We start from the raw sequence: 11,653 nt of genomic DNA, 5'->3' as shown, positions 1-11,653 counted from the left end.
TCTTCTTGGGTTTAGTGGGCTACTATCGGAGATTTATCCAGGATTTCTCCAAGATCGTTGTGCCATTGACCCGCTTGACCAAGAAGAATGTGACCTTTCAGTGGGTTGAGGATTAACATATGGCGTTTGAGACCCTGAGACGGAGGTTATGCGAGGCTCCGATTCTAGCGCTACCTGAGGGGCTGGATGATTTAGTGGTGTACTGTGACGCATCGATTTCAGGGTTGGGTGCGGTATTGATGCAGAGGGGGCATGTGATTGCTTACACCTCAAGGAAGTTGAAGCCTCACGAGGCGAATTACCCCACGCATGACTTGGAGCTGGGAGTGGTAGTGTTTTCCCTCAAGATCTGGAGGCACTACTTTTATGGTGTGCGGTTCATAATTTATACTGATCACAAAAGTCTAAAGTATTTGATGGATCAGCAGAATCTCAATATGCGGCAGAGGAGATGGTTGGATGTTCTAAAGGATTATAATTGCAAGATTTTATACCATCCAGGGAAGGCCTATGTGGTGGCCGACGCATTGAGCCGCAAGATGGCACGTTCCCCTATTAGGGACATCTGTATGAGGATGACTGTAATTTCGCCCTTGTTAGACATGATCAGAGAAGCCCAGATTGAGGGTGCAAAGAAAGAGAATTGGAAATTAGAGAAGATTCGGGGTCAGTATCCTTTGTTTGTTAAGGATAGTCGCGGTCTTTTTTCGCAGTGTGGCCGAGTATGGGTGCCAGTATCAGGAGGGGTGAGGCAAAGGCTATTAGGAGGCATATAAGTCCAAGTTTTCTATACATCCAGGTGCAAAAAATGTACAAGGATTTGAGATTGAGTTATTGGTGGCCCTGCATGAAGCGGGAGATCGCCTGGTTCGTGGAGCGATGCTTAACCTGCAGGAAGGTCAAGACCGAGCAACAGCGGCCTCATGGCAAGGTTCAGCCGTTACCCATTCCCATGTGGAACTGGGAAGAGATCACTATGGATTTTATTACAAATCTACCAAGGACAACGAGGGGTGTGGATTCTATATGGGTTATCGTGGACAGACTAAAAAAGATTGCCCACTTCATTCCAATCTCCGAGAGTATATCCGCAGAAAATTTGGCTGACATTTATGTTTGAGAAGTGGTGGCTAGGCACGAGGTGCCAGTGTCGGTGGTTTCGGATAGGGATGTTCGGTTTACATCCAGGTTTTGGAAGAAGTTCCATGAGGAACTGGGCACTCAGCTGCATTTCAGTACGACATATCACCCTCAGACTGTCGGTCAGAGTGAGAAGACAATCCAGACACTGGAGGACATGTTGTGTACATGCATGCTGGATTTTGGAGGAAGTTGGGATACGTACCTTCCACTGGCAGAGTTCTCGTACAATAACAGTTATCATGCCAGTATTGACCAGGCTCTGTTCAAAATGTTATATGGAAAAAAGGTGCAGGACCCCGGTGTGTTGGGACGAGATTGGGCATCGAGTCATGGGAAGCACTGAGGTAGTGCTCAAGACCACCGTCTTGATTCAGCAGGTACGTGATCGGTTGCGAGTCGCACAAAGCCATAAAAAACGTTAAGGTGACCGACGGCGCTCGGATCTCGAGTTCAGGTGGGGGATTTTGTGCTATTAAAGGTGTCGCCCTAGAAAGGGATTATCAGGTTTCGGAAGCGGGGAAAATTGGGGCCTTGGTTTATAGGCCCGTTCAGGATCACGACCCGAGTAGGCAAGGTGGCGTATCGATTAGAGTTGCCAGAGGCGCTTAGTCAGATTCACAACACCTTCCACGTATCTCAGCTTCGGAAGTGCGTTGCTGACGAGTTTGCAATTATTTCCATGGATGACATTCAGGTGGATGGGAGCGTGAATTATGTTGAGAAGCCAGTCGCCATTTTAGATAGGAAGACGAAGAGTCTTCGGAACAAGGAGGTGAAATTGGTGAAGGTGCAATGGCAGCATCGAAAGGGCTCTGAATGGACTTGGGAACCAGAAGAGGAGATGCGGGAGCATTACCCCAAACTGTTTACAGCCTCATGCTTCTAGGACGAAGTCTAGTTCAAATGGGGGAGAGTTGTAACACCCAAAAATATGGTATGTCTTGAGTACGTTGGGTGTACTTAAGTGTACGCTTAGCGTACTACGCTTTGTTGGTCGCGTAGAGATTGAGGTACGCTGGGCGTACCTAGACTTACGCGGGGCATACGCGCCAGGGGTTTAAAACCCTAATTCCCGGACTTAAGGCCAATTTAAACGACTTTAAGTCCCTTGGAATTAACCCTAGAGAGCCTCCATAGCCTTAGAACGTCCTTACACTCCAGAGAACCTTGTGAGATAATTTTTGAGCTTTAAAGAGTGCATTTGTGGCCTTTTAGTGTCCATCACAAGAGGACGAGGTGGTCAAACAAGCTTGGATCAAGTGGATGTTTCAAGATCCTGCATCATATTCATCTTGCAAAGCTTCTGGAGGTAAAAAGCTTGCACCTTTCCATTTTAATCTTTAGATCTAACTAGGGTTTTGGTAGTTTGTCCCTTTGATGAACTTTAAACCTCTTTTTTTGAGCTAAGCACCCCATATGATAATAAAGGCAGATCTGAGGTCCCTCAGTCATTTAGAAGCATAAAAATGGGATCTTGATGGAAGTATTAGCCTTGTGCATGGGTTAAAGACTTTGGGAAGGTCTTAATGATGGTTTTGGGGGTGTGAGGGACATGTAAAGACATAAAGTTAGCAACTTTATGCCTTAGGACATATTAAATAACTCAGATGTAGCTTTTAGACGTAAAAGAATTGCATATTAAGCACTTAATGGAGAAAGTGCTTAACGTGGACGTACGCTGGGCGTACTTAGTGTACATTGCGTAGTCCTTGAGACCCTAGTACGCCGTGTGTACCGGATTGGTACGCTGAGCATACGCTTTGCAGATTGGGCCATTTCTATTTTGGGTTGGCGAACTTTTGGGCCTCATTTTGATTATTGGACTAACTGCATTCTATGAATTATTGGCTATCTCATCAGATTCGGGCCATAGACTTTTTGGTTGGGCCTTAATGGGCCAAGAGGCTCATTAGTAATTTTGGACTTGGATTTTGGGCCCATTAGCAAGGATGGAATAATTGGGCCACATGGATAGGGTTGGGGTTTGGGTTTTCCCTTTGATTAATCTAAGGTCCTAACGTTAATTGATATTATCATTCAGCCCGGGAGATTTCAGACCGTTAGGAGATCAACTTTGGCATTCGGCAGACGGAGGTGAGTCTCCTCACCATACCAATGGGTCTAAGGCACCAAGGTCGGCCCATTATGTGTTTATGATATATGCGTTAGCCATTCTGTGAATTTATATGTGTTGTGATTGTGCTTGCATGAAAGACCTCGAGGGGTTCCCGAGGCACTTAGGTGTAAGACCTTGGAGGGTTTCCTTGGCATCCTAGGTCGAAGACTTCGGGGGGTTCGTGAGGCACTTAGGTGTAAGACCTTGTGGGATTCCCGAGGCATTGGGCTAAGACCATGTGGGGGTTCCTATGGCACCCGGAGTAAGACCCTGGAGGTTTTCTAGGGCTTCCTTATGTGACTAGCATGCATGGTTTATATGTTCTGTATAGCCGATTAGCTAGTATAACATGTTATATGCGTTTGTGTGTGGGTGTGCTCTGGGGAATTCACTAAGCTTCCAAGCTTACCGTTTGTGGATTTGTTTCAGGTACATCCGAGCCCAAGGGCAAGGTCAAGGCATGATGGCGCGGCGTGCACTCTATCTCTCTTTTATTACTATGTTTGGGATGCTCTGATAATTTAAACATGATGTAATAAATATGGATTTGAAAACAATTATGATGGAATTTCATGGTTTATGCAAGTATGTTTATTAATTAAAAATGAAAATTTTTCTTTTTAAAATTGGGTCGTTACATGGGATGATTTCAACATAAGGATATGGATTATCCTTCAGTTTTTGAATTGCTTAAGGATTAAACAAGAGGTTATAAATAAGATGCTAGAGATCAAACCATGATACTCATTGCTTCTTTTGAAATCATCCAACCTTCTCTCTCTCTCTCTCTCTCTCTCTCTCTCTCTCTCTCTCCTTTGACGAAAAGTATAACCATTCTCTAGGGTTATAGAATTTTTTGAAAACCCCTCTTTCCTAAGGTTTCTCCTTGTTGCTATTTGGTGTTTTGAGTACGAAGCAAAAGCGGGATTCCTACTTTGGGTCCTTTGATCCTTTCAAGATGGTTGTTATAAGATCCCAATCAAGAAGATCAAGATCAAGAGGTTAGTAACTTTACAATTTTTAAAGCAAGTTGCGATAAAAGTAAAATCTTAAATCCATAGGTTGTATGTACACATAGGTTAATTTTATGTTTCCGCTGTGTAAACTAGTGTGTATAGAAATCAATAAAACTCATCAATGATATTAGAGCCAATAGGTTATAGTTATATGCATTGCTAATAAAATCGAAAATTTTGAAATTCTTGAAAGACAATGTGCGCCCTGTCATTTCCCTGGTTTGTTTTTCATGACTCTTTCTTCGTCGAAAAGTTTCCTAACTTGTGCAACAAGAAATGAAAATCTTTTAATTTTTTAATTTAGATAATGCTTATTAATTTAAAATATTATTTAAATAAGATTTAAAATTGAATATTAACAATTAATATGAATTGATTATCCTCTTGAATTAAATATTATTTAATAGAGAATTAAATTTTAATATTTAAAAGGATTAGTCATAAATTTAACAGATTTAAATATATTATATAGTATGATTACCATATATACGATATCTTTACAACATGTGCCCTCACATGTTTAATTAAAACGTTATCAGTCAAAGCATGACTAGGTTCATCCACTCTAATGTTATAAGACATGTTTAATGAGGTCTATTTGATTCCAAATGGGGTCAGTTTTTAAAAGTTCATAGTTTACCACCCTTACTGAAACGACCTAAAAATACGACCCAAAAATACGACCCAAAAATTTCGTTTTTCAACATAACCAAAAACCATAATCTGAGTGTCATATCGTAAAACCATACATGCTATATCTCAAAATAATAAATAAACACTGTGCGGAAAACTGTATCATATCCATGTCATATAAAAATCAAGAACTAAATCAACTCCCAGGATAAAAGCTAAAGCTGTGGTGTGTGCGATGCCATCAACCCGATACTACTGTATCACCAAACATGCTAACTACTGCATCGGAAAACTGTATCACCAAACATGCTAACTACTGCATCGGATCAAAATCCGGATACTACTGCTAGCTAAACGGGCCGGGATTGTAGCCTTAGACCCGTTCCTACTGAAAGGAAACTCACCCCGTGAACTGGCTGCTGAGTGTATGGCTCTGGAAGCTAACTTCTGCTGCTCCGGTATCTCCCCGGCTACAAGTCCATAAACACACTCAATCAAATACTAAACACTACACTAGGGTAAAATGACTCTTTTACCCTCGGTCAAAGTCAACTCTCAGACAAAGTCAACTCTCGGTCAAAGTCAACCCATAGTTGACCTGACTCGCCGAGTTGGGCCGCCAACTCGCCGAGTCCCTATTCTCACTCCTCGACTCAACTCGCTGCTACTCGTCGAGTATGGCATCGACTCGACGAGTACTCTCCCGATCCAAGAACTCAGACAATCTTCATCCGACTCGCCGAGTCCTATGAACAACTCGACGAGTTGTTCTTGAGCTTAGGAAGATTGCCTTGGACTCGCCGAGTTGTATGAACAACTCGCCGAGTCCCCCGATTACTGAGTCTACCTTCAAACTCGCTGAGTCCACTCCCTTACTCACTGGTCCCACTCGATACCGCTCAAAAGGAAGAAATCGGGGACTCGCGACTAGACTCGCCGAGTCGTTGTTCCGACTCGCCGAGTCACCGCCATGCAACTATTTTACACTCGATTCTGATCGAATCCAATACATACAAATGATAGATCTGAGTCCAATAAGCTGATTTACCACGTAAAGTTTCCAACTTTACGTGTACAAACGCATGAACAAGGGAATAAAGGCTAAAAGATGCTTAAAAGGGGTAGATCTAGGGTTAATGTGCAAAATAGCTCCATAAAGGCAATAGATCTGGGCTCTACAACTCCTAAATGAACAGATCTAAGGTTATCTCGGCATAAGAGAGCTTCCATATCAACATAAGGCTTTAGAAAGGCATAACAAGATCTAGAAAGGGTTTCAAAGCATAAAAGGGGAGGAAATATGAAGAATACCTCAAAGAGCTGTTGTTTTCCCTTGAATCTCTGCTCTACAATCCTTCTCCTTGCTCCTTTCTTCTTCTCCTTCTTCAAGCCTTCACAATTAGCACACAAAATCACTTAGAATCACTCAAGAACGAATTAGGGTTTTCTCACAGCTTTAGAGGGTGAAGGAGGCGAGATTGGGGGCTATAAGGTGGCTTAAATAGTGGGCAACCCGGGGATTTAGGGTTTCTCCCAGACGGGCAGACTCGCCGAGTCCAGAATATGGACTCGCCGAGTCGCCAGCTAATCACGTGCTCGAAATCCCGACCCTACTCGGCGAGTCAGGCTATGAACTCGCCGAGTCCCTCTTGCAAAACTTCAAAATAAATACCAAGGAATTACCATACCGGAGACGGGTCGTTACAATTCTCCCCCACTTATCTCAGACTTCGTCCTCGAAGTCTGCTACGGCTGAATCTGCAAATATCTCTGGGTAGTGCTCTCTCATCTCCTCCTCAGCCTCCCATGTCCACTCAGACCCTTTCCGGTGCTGCCACTGCACCTTTACTAACTGAATTTCCTTGTTCCTCAGGGTCTTGGTCTTCCGGTCCAGAATCGCGACCGGCTTCTCAATATAATTCAGGCTACTATCAACCTGAATATCCTCTAGGGGAACGACTGCTGACTCATCCACTAGACACTTCCTCAACTGAGACACATGGAAAGTGTTGTGGATCTGACTAAGCTCCTCAGGAAGATCTAACCGATAAGCAACCCGACCCACCCGGGCCAAGACCCTGAAAGGACCAATAAATCTGGGGCCCAACTTGCCCCTCTTCCGGAACCTGATGACACCCTTCCAAGGTGAGACCTTCAGAAGGACCATATCCCCCGCCTGGAACTCCAAGTCCGAACGCCTCCTATCGGCGTAACTTTTCTGCCGACTCTAAGCAGTCTGCAGTCTACTACGGACCTGCTGGATCAACTCGGTCGTCTTGAGCACCACCTCTGTGCTCCCAATGACTCGCTGACCGACCTCGCCCCAACAAATCGGGGTCCTACACTTCCTCCCGTACAGCATCTCAAAAGGAGGTCGATCAATGCTCGCATGATAACTGTTGTTATACGAAAATTCCGCCAACGGAAGATACGTATCCCAACTGCCACCAAAATCAAGAACACATGCCCTAAGCATATCCTCGAGAGTCTGAATCGTCCTCTCGCTCTGCCCGTCTGTCTGAGGGTGGAAAGCGGTGCTGAAATGAAGACGAGTACCCATCTCGTCGTGGAACCGCTTCCAAAATCTGGATGTGAAACGGACATCTCGGTCTGACACCACAAATACTGGCACTCCATGACGTGCCACAATCTCTCGCACATAGATATCGGCTAACTTCTCCGCCGATATACTCTCCTGGATCGGAATAAAATGGGCACTCTTCGTCAACCGATCCACTACTACCCATATCGAATCCACTCCACGTGCGGTCCGGGGAAGCTTGGTGACAAAATCCATGGTGATGTCCTCCCATTTCCACACGGGAATGTCTAACGGCTGCATCCTGCCGTGAGGTCTCTGGTGCTCCGCCTTGACCTTTCGGCAGGTCAGGCATCTCTCGACGTACCAGGCGACGTCCCGCTTCATGCAGGGCCACCAATAATCAGGTCGAAGATCTCGGTACATCTTCGTCGCCCCTGGGTGGATAGAAAACCGAGACTTATGAGCCTCGTCCATCAACACTTGCCGTACTCCACCCCAGTACGGTACCCACACTCTCCCGTGAAGCGTCAGCAAACCACGACTATCATAATCAAACGAGGCTACTCGACCCACGATTCTCTCACACTTCTGTCTCTCCTCCTTGAGGCCCTCCACCTGAGCCTCCTTGATCCGCTCCAACAACGGAGTGATCACTGTCATCCTCAAACATAGATCCCTGATAGGGGCCGCCGACACTTTGCGGCTCAGGGCATCGGCCACCACATTGGCCTTCCCTGGATGGTATAGGATCTCACAGTCGTAATCCTTTAGCACATCCAACCACCTCCTCTGCCTCATATTCAGACTCGGCTGATCCATAAGGTACCTCAAACTCTTGTGATCCGTGTAAATAGTACAACGGACCCCGTAAAGGTAATGCCTCCAAATCTTGAGGGCAAACACAACTGCCCCCAGCTCCAAATCATGGGTAGGATAATTAGCCTCGTGAGGCTTCAACTGTCTCGAGGCATAAGCTATCACATGGCCTCGCTGCATCAAAACTGCTCCCATACCTGAGATCGAGGCATCACAATAGACTACGAAGTCCTCTACTCCCTCTGGCAAGGTAAGGATCGGAGCCTCGCACAATCTCTGCCTGAGGGTCTCAAACGCTGACTGCTGCTCAGGACCCCAACGAAATACCACTGACTTTCTGGTCAGTCGGGTGAGCGGCACTGCTATCTTGGAGAAATCCTGAATAAATCTCCGATAATACCCTGCCAACCCCAGGAAGCTCCGAATCTCAGATGGAGACTTCGGGACCGCCCACTGCATCACGGCCTCAATCTTGGCCGGATCTACCAAAATACCCTTCTGGTTGACGAGGTGACCAAGGAACTGCACCTCGCGCAACCAGAACTCACATTTGGAGAACTTTGCGAAAATTCTCTCCCTCCTCAAAGCCTCCAGCACTTCCCGCAGGTGCTCCTCGTGCTGCTCCTGCGTCTTGGAATATACCAAGATATCATCTATAAACACTATCACTGACCGATCCAGCATCGGCCTACACACGCGGTTCATGAGGTCCATGAACGCGGCTGGAGCATTGGTGAGCCCAAATGGCATCACCACAAACTCATAATGACCATACCTGGTCCTGAAAGCAGTCTTCTGTACATCCTCATCTCTAACCCGCATCTGATGATAACCGGAGTGTAGATCGATCTTGGAGAACCAAGATGCTCCCTGAAGCTGATCAAACAAATCATCTATCCTCGGTAGTGGGTAACGGTTCTTCACCGTTAGCTTATTCAACTCCCGATAATCAATACACATACGATGCGACCCATCCTTCTTCCTTACAAACAGGATCGGCGCTCCCCAAGGCGAACTGCTCAGCCGAATGAAACCCTTGTCTAACAGCTCCTGCAGCTGTGTAGACAACTCCTGCATCTCAGGGGGAGCTAATCGATACGGTGCTTTGGCTATCGGAGCCGCACCAGGAATTAGGTCGATCCCGAACTCGACCTGTCTCTCAGGAGGTATTCCCGGCAAATCCTCGGGAAACACGTCCGGGTAGTCTCGAACAATAGGAACATCATCAACTGTCGTCTTGCCCTTCTCCCGGGCATCCAGGACGTAAGCTACAAAACCGGCGCAACCCTGCTGAACATAGCGCCTTGCCCTTGCGGCGGAACAAAAGGTCGGTCCCCGCTGTGGCCTCTCGCCCTGAATCACTAACTCTCCCCTACTGGGAGTGCGGACCCTCACTAGCTGAAGCTCACAATCAATCACCGCCCCATTGGGGCTTAGCCAATCCATGCCCACAATAACCTTATTCCCTCACAGAGGAATAGGTACCAGATCCACTGAAAACTGCTCGTCAAATAACTGAAGAGAACACCCTCTATGCACTTTACCGACCCTCATGTTCCCATCATCCGCTATCTCAACCTCTAATGGACAATCCAGCTCCCCTGGAGATCTACTAAATCTCTTGCTAAGCGCAAGCGATACGAATGATCGGGTAGCCCCCGAATCGAATAATACCATAGCAGAAATGCCGTTCACAGAGAACGACCCTGAATAAAACATACAATCATAAGCAATATTCAATCAATAATAAAGAGATAAAGGGAAGATACATACCCGTCACCACATCAGGAGTCGCCCGCGCCTCCTCTGCTGTCATCTGAAACGCCCTGCTCTTCGCCACCGGCGTCTCGGCTCGGCCCTGCCGGCCATCTGTAATCCTCAAGGTAGCAGGGGCAGGTGCAGCCACCTTCCCTGCTGCGGCTAAGCTCGGACACTAGGACTTTTTATGTCCCCTCTGATTGCACTGAAAGCAAATTAGATCTGATGCCGCAACGGCGGTAGCAGGAGCCGTACAATCCCTACTCAAATGTCCAATCCGACCGCACTTGAAGCATCCGGAACTCCCTGCCTTGCACGCCCCCTCGTGCATCTTCCCACACCTACAACATCGACCGTGGCTCGGCTGTCCCCTGGACCTGTGATCTGAAACCCTGAGCTTTTTGCCCGAACCGCCTGAACCCGAAACCACCTCCGGTTTCCTCTTCCTCTCCATCTCGAGATCAATCTCTCTCTCCCGAGCCCTAGCAATCATATCTTCCAGCGTTTTACAGCTGGATCGGCTCACAAACTGGCGGATATCGCTCCGCAACATCTCATGATAACGGGCCTTCTTCATTTCCTCATCAGCCACGTACTGAGGAACGAGAAGAGCCCTCTCCCTGAACTTGGCGGTGATCTCCGCCACTGTCTCTGTAGTCTGGGTGAGGTCCTGAAACTCCCTAGCCAACTGCTGCACCTCAATGACCGGTGCAAACTCTGCCCTGAACCTGGTAGAGAAATCAGCCCAGGTCATGGCATCCAATGCTGCATCATCCCCAATGGCATGTCCGACCTCCTCCCACCAATCCCGTGCCCTGTCCTTCAGAAGGCAGGACGCCAGTCTGACCTTGTCCCCCTCGGGACATCTCCTAGTGCGGAAAGCGTTGGCCACATCCGCTAACCATCTGGTACTCGCTATGGGATCCCGTGCCCCATGATAATCCGGAGCTCCACATGCCCTGAACTCCCTGAAAGTAAGGGTGCGCGACCCAATCATGGCCGCCATCTCGGCACGGATGGTGCCCAATCTCTCATCCATCAACTCTAGAATCCCCTCCTTGATCGAACCGAAGATCACAGGAGTCTGCTCTATAATGATGCGCGTAATCTCCGAAGAAAGAAACTCTCGGGTCTGCTCATCCATGCGCTCATCTCCCGAGCCTGAACCTGATCCCTCCCCGGCACCTCCGTTGCCGGCTGCTGGTCTCGAACGCAAAACCACCATTCTGAAACACATCACAACTATATCAGAACACGGAAATATCTAAATGGATCATTGATACTACAACTAGCTTCCTGGTCTTGTCTCAGCCTTTCTTGATTCGAGTACGGATCCTCTGCTTTCAGTAGTACGGGCCCATACTACCTTCCACATCTATCCGTACTTTCTTCAAGAACTGCCTTGACTCCACCAAGTCACCTCTACTACTACTGATCTCTGCTACTCTCATCCTAGGCTTGCCCTAGGGAAACCTCAGACTCAACTCAACTAGTCCTCAGCTGCTGAGGGTCTCCTTATAATGCTAATTAACCACCACCTGAACACCATCACATGTGACGAAGATCAGATAATCCTTCAAGTAAAAGACCCGTCCCTATAACGGTTGGACTCAAACAAGAGCTGCGCAA

The sequence above is a fragment of the Lactuca serriola genome, chromosome 4, assembly GCF_051521515.1.
Source record: "Lactuca serriola cultivar US96UC23 chromosome 4, Lser_US96UC23_V15, whole genome shotgun sequence".
Classification (NCBI taxonomy): Eukaryota; Viridiplantae; Streptophyta; class Magnoliopsida; order Asterales; family Asteraceae; genus Lactuca; species Lactuca serriola.
The sequence above is the reverse complement of the archived record's forward strand: the minus strand, read 5'-3'. Positions refer to the sequence as shown.